The sequence below is a fragment of the Corvus moneduloides genome, chromosome 14, assembly GCF_009650955.1.
Source record: "Corvus moneduloides isolate bCorMon1 chromosome 14, bCorMon1.pri, whole genome shotgun sequence".
NCBI classification, from domain to species: domain Eukaryota; kingdom Metazoa; phylum Chordata; class Aves; order Passeriformes; family Corvidae; genus Corvus; species Corvus moneduloides.
The window spans coordinates 11,764,379-11,783,536 of record NC_045489.1 but is presented as its reverse complement, the minus strand read 5'-3'; the positions used below and the strand labels follow the sequence as shown (position 1 = coordinate 11,783,536).

The window sequence follows — 19,158 nt, the reverse complement described above, 5'->3', positions numbered from 1 at the left end:
CCCATGAAGAAAATATCACATTGTACTCACGGTGTTGGGAACATCACGCAGAGCTAAGTTTGCAGGAGCCAGGTGACATTTTTAAACAACTGTAACATGCCCAAGGCTAGATGAACTGTATTTCCCACAGTTCTGTGCAATCCCAAGGCACAGAAGTGCATTTTCGTTCCTGTGCTGAACCCTAGGATTCTCCCGCAGGTACCTGCCTTCAGCCACTGGACATTTGAGAAAAACATCCAGTATTAAGCAGTTTGTGCTAAAGTTGCTAGAAATGGCTGCTCAGTAGCTGTGCTGATAAATCATACAAGGGGAACTTGTTTTATTTTCTCATGTAATCACAGGTCCCTAGTCCCATTCAGTTTTCTTACTGCATTTTCCTCCCGTTGTGACAGCAGCTCCCAGGACTGAGCTCTGGGATTAATAAAATGGAATTCACATTGCTGTGCATCAACCTGAATCTCTCCTAACCACTCTCGTTTTGCCAATATGCTTTAACCCTATGACAGAAGGACCCACTGTACCTGCTGGATGGCAGCTATTTAATCCTGCTTTTCCTGCAAAGGTATCATTTGTGCAGTGAAAGGTAGGGATGTTCAGTGCTTTTAAAAACAGCATGTGGCCCAGTAATAGCAGAAGTTGAGGAAGAATTTGTTGTGTATTTTTATTTAATACACTTTATCTGTAACTGCTTTATTTGAGAATTCTATGTATAATTAAGCCTGCAGTTTGTTTTTTTTCCCTTTCAAGTTGACGGGCTTTCTAACTGCAAATATTGTTCTTTGACTTTGTCTAATCTAAACAGCTCTCTTATCCTCAGGAAATTATTCCCTCTTTGTTATCTCTTCTCTGTCATGATCTTTGCTCCTCCCTGTGCTCCACTATTACTTTAGGAGGTAGTTCCATCAATACGTTGCTCTCTCCATGTTCTCCCTAGGGACATGCCTCTTTTCTCCTGAGCAAGAACTGATTTTTTTGCGGGGTTGTTTCTGTTTGCAGACAAAGGCCTGGAGCAGGCAGGATACCATTCCCTGGAACATAAAATTCTTTCTAATTAATCCTAACCTGTGGAGGGCTGTGAGCCCTTGGCACAAGAGCCCTCTGCGCTCCCTTAGAGGAGAGAGGCCTAAGTGTAAAAAAGACTACCAGAGATAAGCAACATTCCTCGGGCCATGGTGACAAAGTGAACCACCCCCAGCATGCCTTGTTTCTATGTGGTGATAGCCTGTACCCAGTTGGCTAGCTGGTTTCTACTCCACCCCCTGCCTTTCCCATAAAAAGCCCCTGTTTCTGCCTCAGTTAGGGAGTCTTTGTCTCTGGCTTTCCCTCCACAGGGGCTGCTGGACAATAAAAGCTACCTCTGTGGAATTACCAAATGAGGCTCCTGTCTCTCCGTTCCCGAGCTCGCCTTGGGTGATTTCACAAAGCTGAATCACAAGAGCTGGAATCACTTGTAGCAGAGAAGTTGCTACACTTGCTGAAATCCCGTGCTGCCCAGGGAGGCCTGCCATCGCCCGTGGAGGAGTTGTTCTTTGCAGGATGCTCTCTCTAGGAAGGTCGTGGCATACCGGTGCTGACCAGCATTGGACCAACAAACACACCATGTCAAAACCACTTGCTGTTTTTAGCTACAATTCTGCACATAATCAAATCAAACAAACAAACTGCGCATAATCCCAGTGTTATCAGTACAATTATCTATGAGATAAATAGTATAAAAATTATTCTGTAAAAGAAAAAACTGTGTTCATTTAATTATTTTCTAGATTTGTTTTGACTGTGTTTGTCCAGTGCTAGTGGCTTTGCAGTTAAATAATGTATTGCACAATTACATCATCATTTTCTGCTCTCTAAAGAACTGAAACTGCTTTTTAAATCAACAGGAGCCTAGACTGAAGGAAGAATAAAGGATTGAAACCCACAACTGGAAAATTTTCTGGTATCCTGCCTTCATAAATAGGAAGCTCAGCTACATATTCTTCTTTTGGTTCCCATGGTGAACACATCAAAGATTGTATCAAGAAGATCATCAAATGTTTTGAGCTGATGGATGTTCAAAACTTAAACTTTCAAAGCCTACCCAAACTTGCTAGATATATTAGAGCAGAAAACCTGCACACAAATTAACAGGCATTGAAGAGATTTTTCAAGCCAATTTTTATTGGCTTGCAGCAAGAAGACTTTTAGAAATACACTAGAATGTGCCAGGTGTGTTCTGGTAACAAATATGTTATATTTTATTAATGTTGTGGAGTCCCAAAAAAATGGATATCAACTGTTGTCAGCTGAAGTAAGGAGGAGCTTGAGAACATGACTGACACTTAATAAAATACTAAATGAATGAGGTGGGCAGTTACATCCCTAAAATGCCAAACCCAAAAATTCTGAAGATGATGTCCCAGTATTGCATTTAAGTGGAGGTGCTGGGAAATATTTGAATATAGCTTTTAAGACAAATTGAGTTTGTACAAACTGAACATGTGGCGCTGTTAATGACTCAGACTTGTATGTGTGCTCAGTGTATTGATAAAGGAATTACCTCTGTCATAACAGAGGAAAATGCATCATTTAACCCAAAAGAAACTAGATGCATGTTTATAGAAAGTTCTAGCTACTGAAACAATTTAGTGTTCTTTGATGAACAATTTTATGCATTTGCTGAAGCTCAGTGTAATTTTTAATATACTTCTGGAACTTCCCAAAATAAAGGCATTTGCATGGAAATGCACTGCAAAGTCATGGGTTTGGGATGAGCATGGCCATGGTGTGGGAGGTGGCTTTGGGACTGGCTTTGGGCCAGTTGTCGCAGTCCCTGGGGTGCCAGTGTTTTAGTGGGACAGAGATGCCCCTGGGGAGGAGCAGATCCTCACAGGAGCAGAGTAGGACAGGCAGAAAGCCATACAGGGAAAACATATTTTACCTGGAGAGGGAATAGAGCACATCTGGCACTCCTGAGACTGGGGGACTCCTTTCACCATTTTGCCTTTTGGTTTATAAGTATTTTACTCCTTGCCATGTGGTCTCTGAGGAACTGTTTTTCCCTATTTTCCAACTCCTTTAGTTTCTTCACACAGACCGACCAACAGTGTTCTTATTGTTTGAAGCACAGACAAAATTAGCTCTTAAGAACATTGTCAGGATGGTCCTGCATTGCTCTTCCAGAATAAGTCACAGGCTAGCAATATTTCCAGCAATAGAGGGAAAGTGGAGCTATTCATAGCCAAGCACATCTCCATTTCAGAAGGACTGGAAGATGAAACAATTCCTGGTTTCCTTTCCTTTTCAGTGTTCTTCAAAGAGCTTGGGAGAATGTGATTTCCTGAACCTTTAAATTTGCGACAAAGAAATCTTGTCTACAGCATGTTTAAAGTTATCTTTTCATCTCTCACAATTATTATTGTTATTTTTTAAGATCTACTCTTTTCAGCAGATCTGAGAAACTAACTCAGCTGTGTGAGGTGTATGCCTGTCTCAGCAAACATGTCACACTCTCTGCCAGTTCTGTGTTCTGTGGCAAAGGAGGAGGACCTTTTTTGTAAACATGGCCTGTGGTTTGTGAAGTTTGGGATTTTGGATGCCCTACTTGAGCTATCTCAGATTTTATTTTTACAGATATTACAGTGCCCCCTGAACCCAAGAACCTGGAAGGCATATTAGATACTGAGCATCTGTCAGGAAACAAGATAAATAATCATTGAGAATTTTGACCTTCCAACTCCCTAATAAGTAGTGAAAAGGAAAATAAAACTTAGAAATATTCTTCTTAACAATGTTAGATTTAGTGATTCCAGATATCCTACAATGATTTATATGAGATAGATACTCATTTATCACTTTTTTGCATTCCAGAAACAACAGCAGTGGAAATTACAGTGAAATTTATTCTACTGCTGTCTTGCAATAATATTGAGAATTGTGTTTATTTCATCTTGTAAATGGCTCCATTCTGCACTTGTTTAGATTACACAGGTATAATATGCAAGGAAAAAAGGACAGGATTGTTGCAGTATTTTACAACACTAGAGGCTTTTTTTTTTCCTGAGAGACTGTAATGTACTTTTAAATAATCTATGTACAGCTACTGTGAGTCAATCAAAAAATGTTGCGCTGTCCTTCCAAGTCCTTAGACAACAAGATTCAGGCATGTTAAAATCTAAATCAAAGGTTAATCCATACTTGGTTATTTGACAGAGCTAAACATAGTAATTAATTTTCTTTATGGGTTAAACATGCTGAGCATAGTAACCAATATGTTACTGAAATTTGGGGGTTATTCTCCATTAGCTCTGACAACAGAAGGACCAGTACAAGAAGTACTGGATGTTTTCTGCAGATTCTGTCTTGTGCCATAAACGTTTAATGTGGCTCATTAGCACAAAGCTTGGCATTAATAATGGTGGGGTGAACAGTACATTTACAGGGGAATATTAGCAACTTTGTGTCAGTTTGCACTTCCATTTTCCAGCAGCAAACCCATGTTTGTGTTTGATGCTTGTCTATAGGTGGCAGCAGCTCCAACTCTTTATAGGCTGCAATTAAGGCCAGAAAGTTGTGCAGGGGAAGTTTAGCAGTTTCTGCAGGCTCTCATGTCACTGCACACCCCGTGGAGAGGCATACAGCAAAGAGGTGGGGAAGATACGTGGCAACGGCATATCTTTCAAATAACTGGAAGGCTTTTCCATCCTGAACCCAGAGGTAAAACTTACCTTTCATGATTTTTGATTAACAGCAGTTGATAGGAACATTTAAGTGTCTATTTATAACTTACATTCCTGGTTGTGTTTGAAGCTAAATGGGAAAACTTGTAGTTTAATAATGTCAAGTGGGTGCCATTCAAATCTTAATTTTGATATACCTGCATGAAACAAATGGTCTCTATTGGCTTAAATTTGGACTAAGGACTAAGTAACCGAAGCACAAAGATTAATGATCACCCACTGCCCTAAGCTGTACCATGGAAAGCCTGCTACAATGTGGCTCCAAGAGGCAGCTGCTGCTGCGAGGTGAGCGAGGATGTGTAACCATAAAGCATAATAGGAATGAGGCAGAGTTCCTTTTTTTTTTAGAAGTTTTTCTGAAACATATCCATGTATCATGTTGAAAGATGAAAGAAACTTTTTGGGATTCTAGCTGCTGTCATCTTCATTGTCTAAAGAATTGAATTTAAACATCTGGACTCCGCTGTGCTTTGCACTGAACAAATGGAAGCATTTTCAGGCTTAGCAGTTTTGTGCTCAGATGTCAGTGACCCACTTATGGTTCCTTCAGTCCTTTGAGTTTGCTCCTGCAAACCTCCTGCTCCGCTCCCAGGGTGGTGGTTTCTTTCTTACTGATGAGCTTTGGGCTGCTCCTGTGAGGGAATATTCCTACTTCCCAGCTTTAGGCAGCCAACCTGGCCAGCTGCCATGGGGGGTTGCCTGTGTACACAATGCAGAGAGACACTGTGACCATTTGGATGATTTAATCTGTTCCTAAACTGCCTAAAATCTGTTAACTTGCTCCCTCCCCAGCCTCTCAGCTTCTTCCTAAGCAGTGTTGGGGTGCTTCATGCATTCCTGTGTGAGTAGAACTCGTCATTCCAACTCAAGTTCTGCCCTGCTTGCAATTAAGAAAAGGATGTCATGGTCATGTGAAAATCTATCTAGATGATAGAAAACCCCTCACCTTCCTACTGGTCTCCCCAAAACTGAGCCTCCCCACTTTGATCTCTCAGACTTTCCAAACTGATTTGTTTCTGTTTATTTCAGTTGAACATCCTTTGTCAACTATTTTCTCATCTGCCTGTTCAAAGTTGATGTAACCATCTTCCCTCCTTTATGGATCTGTAAAATGCTGAGGAGCAGCTCAGTGTTAGGTTGTAAATAGTCAAAGGCCACCTGGGAATGTGGGAGATTGCTGCCTTCATGGCTGGCTGGGGGCACTCTGCTGCAAAATAATATCTCTGTTACTTGTGTTCTCCAAGAAGGTGACATGAAAGATAGCTTGGTCCATATCATGAACAACATGAGAGAAGGAGGCATCCTGTATAAATTTATTTTAAAATTTTCAGTTGCCTAAACTTGATAGGAAAGCAGATGGATAATGATAGCCCTGGGGACTTATTTCCTGATTTTTCAATGAGATATTTTTTGACTGAAAGAGTTTAATATAGCATAGAAAACGTCATTTAATTACAACTTGTTGTTAGTACCCAATGAGATGGACTCAAGCTCTTAAATTAGCCAGCTAAAGTAGGTGCCTAACGTTGATGGTGTGAACATCCAATGTAAAAGTTTGTGACAGGCAGGAGTTGTATTTCAGGTATGGAAAGGGCAGGGCAATGGCAAAGTTGCTGAGGGAAGAGCATCTGCTCTGATGCTCCCCCACAGTCTGAGGGTAGAGAGGTCTGCCAGGCAGAGCTCCCTGAGCCCCTTGGCCTCCTGTCCCTGTCACTGGTGAGGGGGAGAAAAACCCTGGCTGCCTTCAGACCACCCCTTCCTCTGGGGCCTGTCAGCAGCATGAGAAGGGCTCTGCACCAGGCAGGTGGCAGTGGGAAGGACATGTCAGCCCCTCTGGCACGGTGGAGAGTTTCTGGCAGCCAGCAGGGCCTTGTAAGAGCCCCACACACCCCTCCAGATAGACCAAGCAGTAGCCCTGGAGCTGTGTAGGGGGGCCATAACAGATTGTCCCAGTCCTCTGCTGCCTGCCACGGATGCAGAGGATGGCAAGGATGGGTTGGTTTGAACCTCACACTTCCAAATCCCTCATAATCCATCTGGATGGCAGTGGTGGGAATGTCCAGTCCTCCAAATTGCCTAATTACAAGACAGGATAGATATTAGACCACAAAAATTCCCTGCATTGCCAGTGTGGCAATGAAGGTGGTCTCAAATGCTTAAAAGATTTTATAAGGAGTGACAGGTAAAGCTGACCAAGCTGCCTGTAGTGAAGGTGTGTAAGAGCTGTGAAGATCTGGGTGAGCACAGTTGTCCTCCCTGACAGGACATTTGCACATCTGGCCTTTGTTCAGACCCATCCAGGAATTGGTTATGGGAGGTTCTCAGGCTGAGAGCTGAGATAAGATAACCAGGGACTGTGGAAGGAGCTGCTGTTCGGGACAGGCTGCCTCGGGAGCTGAAACTGTGTGGAGGGGTCTGAACAAAACCACAAATGAGACCTAAAAGGACTGAACTCCCTAAAAAAATTTGCACCATGATAATTAACTGTACTTTACGGAGCATTAAAACTTGAAATGGTTGATGTTGCCAGCTAGGAAGCCACAGTCTAGGGGAAGGTGTCTTTGCCCATGGAAAGGGCATTGGTACTAGATAATCTTCAACGTCCCTTCCAACCCAAACCATTCTATGATTCTATGATACGGTGATGTAATCCCATGATATTTTAATAGAGTTTATGTGAAAATAGTGAGTTTTCTTTCCACATACAATAGGTTAAATCTGAGCAGGTAGATGTCCCTCAGTGTGTTGGACTGAGCTCTGAAATAGCATTTTTCTCTGGAGCAGAATGGTTGTCAGCTGTGTTTCCCAGCTGGGAATGGGACACAGCCTGGCAGTGCATAAACAAGGATCTTCCTGACTATGCATGAAAACCATCAATTCCCTAGAATGGCAGCTTGTTTGCCCCGTAACACACACTTGCTGATGCTCCTAGAAAATATTTCCCCAGGGCTTGTTAATGGGACATTTACACGTGGTGACGCAGTCCAATTTCTATTCATTTGCTTACCTGCTTGTGGAAACACTAACTAGAAATGTCAGGGTTTTTCCTCCAGGGTTGTCACTCTTGCAGTCCTTCTCCAGGGATTGCCTTTCTGATTCAGTGGTTAGGTCAATTAATGTTCATATCGCCACTAATTGCATTGCTCCAGGAGTTACAAGAAAAATCAAACAGGACACAACAGCAATTATCCAAGGAGCTCTGTGTGACTAGGAAAATTTGGAGTATCACAACTGATTCAGTTTCCTACTAGTCTTTCTGTTTGTGAATCCCTGGGACTGAACAATTTTGCTCTGAAGGAGGGTCATTTCAGTGACTGCATCTTGCATGGAGTGGCACGACATTTTCATAAACATCTGACTGGAGAAATCACATTCATTAGTGGGGCAGTCAGCCATGAGTAACAATAAGGAAGAATTTACATGCCAGAATGGGCAAAATGGGAAGCATAGAAAGAGTGGCACCAACTAATTTTGCTGCCATCCTGGTTCTTAGCTATATTAAGACTGCAATCATTAAAAAACTGGGCTGCCTCTAATTAGCTCAGAGTGACCTGGGCCTCATTAGTGCCCATGTCCAATAGATAATTGAGCTATTTTCTTGCATCCAGTCACACAATGTGGAAAAACCAAAGGAGTGTTATGAAGGCCGGATGAGTGCTCAGCATGTGAGATTTTTATTTTTATAGAGAGGAATAATAGCTTCAGTTTTATTTTCCAGTTCAGTGCTCAGGGGGAATGTATAGAAATACAAAATGAACATCAACAAAATAGTTCAGGGAGCAGAAAGCTCTGGCTATGAGAAATAACCTTTCTTTCTTTGTTTCTTTGTTTCTTTCTTTCTTTGTTTCTTTCTTTCTTTCTTTCTGTCTGTCTGTCTGTCTTTCTATGCTGAAATACCAGGACAGTCTAGTGAAAACTGGCTTTTTGATAATATTGAGTTACAAGATGACAGCACCTGGTGTTGAGCAGCAGCCAGGGGCCTAGGACAGCTCCGCTCCAGTGTGAGTGATTTGCCTGAAGTATCACTTTAGTCTGAGATAAAGAGGCTGATTTCCCTAGGATAAAGTATGAAAGAATGGAATAGAATATTTTTCTTAAAAAAAAAGAAGAGGTGATATTGGGGGGGCTGAAAAAAAGAATATGTTGTAGAAAAGAAGACCAAAAATCAAGGTTTTTCTTCTCCTTAAGGTCAGGTAATCTTGATTTGAAGTGTTGTGAGGCAAGGAGCTGTCATCTACAAGGCAAAGGTTTATGATGATATGACTGAAGGGAAACCTATCTGGGGACAAAGAGAGATGCACAAGAAAATAAACATTTCCAGCCTTTCTTATTAAGAAAAACTTCAATTTTAATATGCAGAGAATGATGTAAAGACTTACAGAATCTTATACTACTCATAATCTCACCTTTAAATTGCCCACTGGAAGTTTTTTAGTAAATTTATAAAACTGTTTCTCTTGCTTGTACACCCCCAACCCCCAAGGTGCACAACACACTCTTTCCTATTCGTGTAAGTACCCCAGACCCATTTCCCAGCTACTTTTCCAGAGAATTAAACGTACCAGCAATGGAAGGTTATTTATCATCACTGTTGTAATTGGACCCAATTGGGAAAATGAGATAAGTTCAGTGAGTAACAGACCTGCAAATGGAAGCTGCAGCCACTGTTTTGCTGGGCTTGTCTAATAACCTGCAGCCATTCACCATGAGTTCCAAAGGCCAAGCTCATTAGCACAAAGGCAGGTGTTTGTGCATTTCCATTTGTTAAATTAAAATGATCACAGTCATTTTGCTAATAATGCAATGTGCAAATGTAGGCCATCTCAGACGAGCAGTCTGAAGAGAGAACATTTCTTAAAAGTGAGAAATGAACTTCACCAATCTAATTGTTCGTTAGTAAGATAAAGATATTTCTATAGTAAATTATTTGCATAGTTATCAGCTCAGTAAGGTGTGAAATACTAGTCTACTTTAACATCTCTTATTCCCATTACAGGACTTCAGTGGAAATGTTCTTGTGGGTTCTGGTTTGCACTTTCAAGCCATGGGTGAGGGAATGCTGAAGTGTGCAGTGAGCAGGAGGTCCAATCCAGTGTTGAAGGGACGGCTGGAACCTGGTTTGGATGTCAGTGCAAGCAGTGTCATCCTGATAAGTCCAATAGGGCAGCTGGCCACAACACTTCTTGAAAGGTGAGTCAGGGAAGGAGAAGGTTCTGGAAGGTATGGGTGTCTGGAATGTGTTACCATCTCCCTCCCTCCTTCCTGCTGCTGGGGATGCTCCAGATTGCAAGGATTGTGCTGTCCTGGGTGCTCTGTGCAGAGGTCAGGCCACACTGTATGATTAATTATCTGCGCATGGAGGCTAAACAGGATCACAGAATCACAGAACTGGAATAGGCTGGAAAAGGCATCTGAGGTAATTGAGTCCAACCACTAACCCAGCACCACTGAGCTCACCACTAAACTATCCCCAAGTGCCACATCCATATGCTTTTAGAACACTTCCAGGAATAGTGATTTCACCACTTCCCTGCTACACCCTGAGTAGGTTTAGCTTTCTTAGTTACTTTTTTTTCCCTTTGACTTGTATTGTTTCCCTGAAAGTGGAAAATATATTAATTTTCTATTTTTGAAAATTCTACGTGAAATTGTGCAAATAGCTCCTCAGACTTGACAAGAGACCTACAGGGTAATGCAGTGAAGCTTCGTCTTAACAAAATTACCACAAATTGTGCTAAGAGCATCATAACTTCAACTAATGAAAAATAAGTGAAGGTTTTCTGAAAAGTAGTGCATGCATTTAATGCTTATCTGGAAAACTAAGTGTACTGAATGTATAATAAATAAAAACAAAGAACTTCTGGCATTGTCTCACCTTTTTTCCTTGACATGACTTTATTATCTATTACAACTAGGAGAAATCTTTGTATTCCAAAGAGAAGGCTGTTTTTAAAAATACATGTGAATAAAATAAATTTTAGTATGATGCAAACACTCATTATCCTTTATCTTAACTTTTTAAGGCTTTGGTATAAGTTTCTGTTTAATAGAACTCTGAAGCTCAGGTAGTAATTTCATGTTAGGTTCAGTGTTAGGCCCTTTACTGGTAAAAAGGGAAAATGAATCTGCTATGGCAATGTAAATCTAGAGATCTAGAGACATAGAACTGAATTCATTGATATTTCTCAAGATTTAAATTAACATAAATAGGACCACAATTTTCCTCCCCACTTTCATATATAGGTGCAATAGAGGTCCAGGCAGAAGTTCTTATGTGTCCATTATGTCTTGAAAGGTCATGATTCGTGTGCAGTCATAAAGAGTGGATAGCCCATAATTTAATTATTTAATATGTAAAATTTTAAAAAAAGAAAGAAAAAAGGTAATGCTTTGTTACACTGACTTTTTGGTAACTCTCATGTACTCACGCATTCATTAACAGAGGCAACAGGTTTGTGTAGGGGCCCAACTGTTTTGTTTCAATCAACTCTGAAAAGAGGAGAACCCAAATAATAAAAATTAGGTAAAAGAGGGATCTGAAGCCACACCTTGGGGCTTAAAGAAGCCTATTCTTACTTTTAATTGTTTCTGAGTTAAAAATTAATTAATGCTCTTTAAATTTAAGAACTATTCAGTTCATTACACACATGACTGTGTAAACTTAATTTGAGTTAGAAGTGGTACTTAAAGCATAATAGGAACTCATTAGTACTATTAAAGGAAAATAGATAGAAAAAAGTTTGGATTTAGTAATCATGACTCTTAAGAAAAGAGTTGTTCCACAAAATATCCTGGCAGTCAGTTGAAGGAGGAGTCAGGAATGCACAGGCCTGAAGTCAGTTGAAATTCAGTGCCTCTGTTCCACCTTTGCATGGAAGGAAGCTCTGCCTCCCAGAAGGGGTTTTCATGCACAGGGTAAAAGTCAGTTCTCCCCGAGTAAAGGAGGATTTGTCTCCACGTAGCGAGGGCCATGCTGGGGATGTAGTGCAGGTGAAATAAGTCTTTTCGTTGGTCTGGGCTATCTGCTGGGCACACACAGGCATTTAGAATGTCAAAAGTGAAGAAAAAAAATCAACATCTGTTCTGCCTTGTGATAACACTCTTTCTTTATACCATGCAATACCTGTACATTTTTTATTAGCAATTCAAGTGGGAATTGGCTGCTATATTAGTGGCAAGTGCTGGCATATAAGAGCAGATGATTTGTGTTTTCTTAGAGATGTGTATGCAGCATTTTCTGAAGGAGGTGGCTTTGGTACTGCTATGCATGTGAACAGCCTGGAAATTCTAGGATTTTGGCTTTTAGAAAAATGTATTACTGTTATGGGCAAAATGGACCTAAATATCTCAAATTTTTATGTGTCTGTCTGAATCCAAACTGAGAGGCTAGCTGTGGGGTATCTCTACAATAAAATATTTAATATTCACTTTTTATGATCAAAACAAGCATTTACTTAAGTGCTATTAAGTTTTGTCTTTTTAAACCATGATGCACCCTTCAGTAGGAGGATCAGGCCCTACTATCTTCTTGTCAGCTGTGAATGTAACTCATTGTTAAAGCATTTGTGATAAATTAATTTCAGCTTTGTCTCCTAAAGGGGTCTCATCTTGCATCTTTTCTGCACTGAACATTTTCACTGAGGACCGTGTCACAAGGGAGGCATAAAACACAGGTATAAAATCAGGTATTTGGATTACAAGATAAATCTTTTTGGGTGGTATTTATTATTACTAGTTAGCTGTAGTGATGAGGCAAAGGGACACTGATAATTGCAAATTTGAAGATTCTCTATTTTGAAAAGGCATTTCTACCAGATAGACTGGTAGAAAAATATTCATCAATCATTTAGGACTGTCTCAGGAATTTATTAACTTTTCCATAAGCTGTATATTTCTGCCTAATTATATCATGAATAAACAGCTGCAATAAACTGCAAGATTCAATCTTCTGAATAAGCACATAACTACATTCTTCACTATTTTCTGGTCTTTGACAGCTTAGCAGTTAAACTGGATGAACATGGAATATAGTACATGAAAATGGATGAGAAAGAAACTGATAATGTAGCATATTTTCTCCACTTCCTTCTGAAACAGTGTGAAGCAATCAGTTCTAAAAACCTCTGTCCATGTATTAGTTAATCAATACGAATGTTCAGCCGGCTCCAAGATATTTTAACACCTGTCAAAGCTAGCTCAGCAGTCATTGTTCAAAGCTTACATGGACGTGGAAACCACAACAGAAAACCTTTCCCATCTCCAGGGGATTATCTCTGGGGAGGAAAAAAGAAGGAAAGAGAGAATGATTCTGGTTAGTAGAAATGAGAGGGGGAAAAGAGCTCCAATTCTCAGATGATCCAATTATGATTAGAAAAACTATGTAAAAAAGAAGTAGAGCTGGGAGAGTGAGGAATTTAATCATGATTATCTGCCTCTTGTGAGGCAGTGTGAAAATCTGCCAAACCCACCTTTGCTTGGTTACCCTGAAGTGTGGGAGGGAAGGAGAAGTAAATGCAAAATGATGCATCAGGGAGGCACCGTGATAGAGCACAGCAAGGGAACTAATTTCCTCTCAAACTGGGAAAAAGATTCCTTTTCAAGACCTGGATATTATTAATGAAATATGAATCTCTAGTGAAGAACTTTGGCTTGTGTGCTGCAATTACGGCTCCTTGGAACAGCAGAATACAGCTACATTTGCCATGGGGTTACCAACAGATCCCTGACTCATCTATACCATTCCCTCCTCCTGTTACGCATACAACAGGTTTTATATCTCATATAAATACTTGTATTTAATATTTCCTGTCTATTACAATAAATATATTAGTTGTCAGGCTTAATTTCTCCTCTCATTCAAACCACATTAGGCTCAAGCATGACAAACAAGCGTGATGCATATTTTCTGGAGGTTTTAAAACATGTCTGAAATCTGTACAGCTCTGTCATTAAAAGTGCAAGTTAAATGTACCATGTGATATTTTTGCTTCAGAAGGGGAAGGGGGGAGTGTTGTCTTGGCACTGTGGACCTGAATTAATATACGATATTGTTTTATACATGAATAAATGAATAGTATATGAATGAATTGATTTATACATAGGTATTTTTGCCTTCATTTATTACTTCTAAGGAGACTGGGGAGTGTGCTCTGACTGCACACCCAGGTAGGTACAAGCACCCACAGGTACCACCCAGGACCCTTCCCTGGGCTCTCCAGGGATACAGGTTGCCCTCATCCTTGTGGTGGCTCCTCCTAGGAGACCACTGCTCGTATCTTTGTGTCTTTTGTGAAGAGGACACTTGTCTGCTGCAGAAGAAAAGGGATGATGTATTTATCCTGCATTTCCTTCGCCAAATGGAACAAGACACAAGACATTTTTCAGGTTCTTCCTCACCATTGCTGTTGGTTCAGTCACTTGCCCGTGGCAGTCCCTGTGCCAGCAAGCAGAGCTGGGCTGGGACATGCAGGGACACACAGTGCGTGCCCCAGCCACATCCATCTGTTTTCACTAGGTGACCCACCGTTCCTTCTTCAGCTCCACCTGCATCTAGCTGAAATAATGAAGTGCCCCTATTCCCAAACCTGCCTCCTGAGACCAGTTTTTCTGTGGAACTGCCAGGGCTGTAGCAGCTCTGCCCTTGGCCTGCCCTGCTGAATGCGACATCTCTGTGTCTGGGGGGGAATACTGTTGGACGTTGTGAAAGGAAAGGCTAAATGAGAAATACCTGTGTCTGCCCACTCCTGGGGAAGTTGTGAATCCAGGCTTTTTTGATGAAAGCCATTAATATTCTGCAGAACCTAACCCAGCCGCAGCATACTTATTTTAGGCTGTGTGCCAGACAGGTGATGGAGTGCTTTAAGGGCTTTGATCCTGATAATGAGTTCTTCATTACCTGTGAGGTGCGAATCTTGATCCTTTAGAAGGATCTTAAAAATTATTATTAATATAGCTTTATCTATACATTCATGCCTGAGTGTGAGTATCTGTGTCTGTGTGCTCCCAGCAGCAGACAGCTCCAGCAAGCCCAGAGCCAGGCCAGGTCAGTGCTGAGCCCAGGTGGCTGCAGGCAGTGACCCCGTGGTCATGCTACATGTGCAGCATCTCTGCTTGTTAATAGGTCTGCTCCCATGCTTAGAGTCACTTCTTGTTCAAGCCATAGACAAATTTATGGATCATTAGATTTATGAATAGATTATGTGGCAATGAAAAATGCCCTACTGACAGTACTGAAAGCAGATGCACATTATCTTCCCACAAGCAACACAAGTGGCAGCCCTGCAGGAATTTTTTGGCAAAGCCAAAGATTTCCTTATGGTCCCTTAAGGGATGTTTTTGTGAGGATCTTTTTCCACACTGGTCCAGTAGTAGGTTACATGGGTTCAGAGCTATGGAAACCTGGAGTTTTCTTCCACAGCACAGCAGTGACATAAATCATTTTCTGACATTACCATCAGAGTCTCTTCCTTAGATGGTGAATTTGACAATCAAACTTATAGCCACCAAGGGAAAAACCCCAAAAAACAGAGGAGCTCTATGATATCACAGTCATTCTTTCCTAATATGGAACAATTTGATTACTGTTTTGGACAGAAAGAGAACAAACCAGCATGTATCATTATACTGCTGTATCTATTAGTAGTAAATGTGTATACTGTACAGAATTCCTCATTCTATTTTCATAAGACTGCAGGAGATGTGGAAAAGATAGCAGGAAGGCCATGAGAATGACCATAAAAATGAAATGGCATCTGTTTGTAGCAAGTACTAAGTGGACTGGAGCTTGCTGTGTTGGAAAACTGATGACTGCAGTAAGGATCTAACAGGAGCCTACAAAACTATCAGCAGGTTGAGGAAATGAATTGTGAATCATCAACTTTTTTTATAAAGCAGAGATTTTAGAAAATCTCTTCTTGGAGACATAAACTTCCCCATGAAAATGGTAGCCAATTGTTTTTACCAGGAGAGGCTGTTCTTCCTAACAGGTAATTAAACTACAGAACTGATTGCCACAGGGTGAATGAGCTGACAGAAAGTAAAAAATTAATTTAAAAAGGAATTCATTCATGCGGGTAAATAGTGTGATGTGGACACAAGCATATATATGTCTGATAGAGCTTGTATATATATATATAAAATCTTTTTCATTTTATGATGTAACATATTTAAATATATATATAGAAAAGTCTTTTTCAGAGTGAGGATAGATTTTTAGTCACGGTTTATTAAAACTGATTCCATCTCTGTGCACAATTAAAGTAAAAGAATCATTTATAAGGTGTGGGAAAAGGAGTTTCTCTGGCACAGACAAGGAAGTTGCACTTTTGCTGTTAGGATGATATTTGCCTGGCTGCTCCATGCTGCTCTGTAGTGTAAGGCTCTTGCTGCTTTGATGAAAATCTGAGAACACCAAATTAGAGTCTGCATTAGTTATGTAGGTAAAAAAAGTGCTGAAAATGTACAGGGCTGCCAACACAGTGTGTGCCTGCTCATCCTTTCCCTAGAAAAAATATATAGATCTTCATCCTCCATAAAATGACAGGACAGCCCCACTTGCCAGCACTATTTTCCTGCAACTCTGCTGTAGCATTCATACAGGCTCCTTCTGTGACAGTAATATGGAACTTGTCTCCATATGCAACTGTCCACAAAATGACATTTCTCCCATCTAGGCAATCAGATTTAGCAGTTCCTTAAACATACTTTCAAAATTATAAAACTGTTTTAGTGGTTTTGGCACAGAAGGAAAGGCGCTGTGAGCACCAGCTGGCCTGAGCCTGCCGAGCCCTGGCAGAACTGGCTGAGGCTGCTGTCCCTTCAGACCCTGCAGGATCCAGGCTGGGGCACAGCTCTGTTCTGGGCACATGACTGGTCCCTGTTAGCCACCTCTGGGTAAGGAGTCATAACTCATCACCTACGTCATCCCAGCACACAAAGCTTTTGGGAGCACGTGCCCAATATTTTCCCCACAGTCTCACTGTGCCTATGGAAAATGATTAAGGTCTCTCAGTATCATAAAGCATCAAGTGTTTAATGGGTGTTTGAGAGCAATGGAGAAATCTAAATCATAAACTTGTTTCAAACATCAACTTTGCTGATGCTGGGCAGGTCTTGTCTCTTTCTCATCACTTGCTGGAGTCCATCAGGATATGTATTTTAGTGGAGAGGAGCAGCTCTAAGAAAGCCAAGCACTGAAGGTGTGCAAAACTTTCCTTGGTAAAAATGGTTACAAAAATCTGAGGAATACAAACCCTTGTTTGTAGGGTAATAGCAGAAACAGTGCAAAATACAAGAAGCTTTGCTAAGATTGAAAAATATCTTGGAGCTACTGGCCAGTAACTAATCAAAATTGATGTTTTAGCACAAACTGATGCTGCTGCACGTTTTCTGCTGCTGGCCTGTGTCTCTGTTTATTGTTGAAAAGTCTCCTTTTTCCATTGACTTTTAGAGAGATCTGGGAGCAGGCTGCAGCTAAAGCTGTGCCAGCTAATGGAACTCCTGTGAGGAGGTGACCGAGCCATGGAAGCTGCTTCCATAGCAAATACTTGCCTGAAAATGTGCTGAACTTGCTGTATGAAGAACTTGTGGTTTTGAGCAGATTTTGCATATCTGAATATTATCAAGCATAAATTCAGTGTTTAACATTTAATCTAATTATCCCAGTTTCTAACATTTATAATGCTCTCTGGGACATCTTGCAATTAAGTAGCCATTAATAAACATTCCCATCAGTGTTGCATTAGAACAGGTCATTATGGAGTCAGCTTAAGCAGGTGTAGAAAGCTCAAAATAAATAAATTAACAAAAATGTTAGCAAATAAATAAAAAGTAAGCTATTCCGTATATTCTGTTCTCACTTCTACGGGAAGGCCTTGATAATTGAGCTACATATCACTATTAGAGATGCAATTACTTGTAATTGCCACCTTTAAAAGCAAGCCTTTGTTCCAAAAACAATATATAGATGAATTGTGTCTCGTTGTACGAGCTGTGAACTGCCTTTAGTTTTGTAATCTCGGCCATCACATGAAAAATGCTTTTTCACCTTCAAGGTGGAGAGGCCAATATGTGAGCTCTATTGCACCAGGGTGAGTTGGCAGCAGTCCACCAGGATCCCTTAAGTTAGTTTGGATTTCCAGAGATGCAGTTCATGACTGAATTTTTCAAATAACACAAAATAGGTGGTAAAATCTTTTTGTATAGAAAGCAGATAGAAAATGTGGCTCTTAATCAATTTAGATACTAAAATCTTCAGAGTTTTTCCAAGGATTATTCTGGATTTACATTGGGTTTTTATGGAGAGGAATAAAATCCTGCTTATTTTTTGGCACAAGAAAACTTTTCTTCATGATACTTAAGGTTGTCATGGTATATACCACACCCATGAAGTCAAGGGGAACGTCTTCATCAATAATGATCAGCTCAATATCCCCTGTATCACTGACTGCTGCACTCTGTGAATGTTCAGCTTTATGGAGCCCATGTATAACATTATTCCACATTAGTACTACTGGCTCACTATGAAAGTTTTGCAATAAATTGCAAATTTATTAGAATCCATTTGAGAATAACAGTAAATCACAGAAAAAATATAAGGAAACACAAGTCAGCAGATTTTTTATGTAGATGAAGGAACTACTTGTACTGTCATACACACAGAGAATGTATGTCATTGCATTTCCCACTGAGAAAAAATACTGTTCAGATTAAGCCTGCACTGTAAATGCTTTTATTATTATTATTTTTTAAGTTACGAACGGCTAAAAATAGGACTCAATAATGAAATTGCTGACAGGCCTTAACTATAGCACAAGAATGCAATACTACAATACAGTTGTGCCAAGCTACATTATGTTGCTGCAGTGATGAATTCAGGGCTAGTTTTGCTGAAGTGGTGAAACATCTGTGGGACTGGTGAGTCCATATCTGCGAGTGTGAGAGGGGCTATAAACTGAGTAAGCCCTGAGCAGGAGTGCAGGGCAGTGCAGGGCTCCTTTGTAACACAGCATCACTGCACTGCTTAATAATATAACAGAAGTCATGAGGACATTTGTGTATTATTAATTACTGACTAAGGGTGAATGGTTCTTGCTAAGCCTCATTTCCAAAGCTCCCAAAATGCTCTAACCCAACATCCAGGGATTTCTTGCTTGCAGGTAACCTTGAGGCAACAGAGCCAGCTCTAAACACTCTCCTATTTATTTCAGTTGATGGGGCACCAACTGCAGCAAAAGCCCAAAGCTATAAAAGGATTTTCTGGAGCAAACCCAGATTTGATCAGACCTGAGATGGCACTCTATAATAAAGCCCAAATTGATTTCCAACAGCCACAGCGAGCAGAGTCAAAAGATGGCTTAGCACAGCCTCCTGCCCACCCAGCCTTTTTAAAGCAAGTATTTGGGCAGCCAAGGATTTCTCTTATAGTCTGGAAGTTGGCAGTAGG

The 19,158-nt window shown here is 40.7% G+C and overlaps 1 long non-coding RNA gene across 1 annotated transcript in view; it reads left to right on the top strand.

Moving 5' to 3' along the window:
* Positions 1-13,769, top strand: part of LOC116451075 — a 73,365-nt gene extending 59,596 nt beyond the window's left edge. The window contains exons 5-6 of the long non-coding RNA XR_004243082.1: positions 1,881-12,388; positions 12,713-13,769. This is a non-coding gene — a long non-coding RNA (uncharacterized LOC116451075). The remainder of the gene's footprint in view (positions 1-1,880; positions 12,389-12,712) is intronic.
* The last annotated feature ends 5,389 nt before the right edge of the window (positions 13,770-19,158 follow it).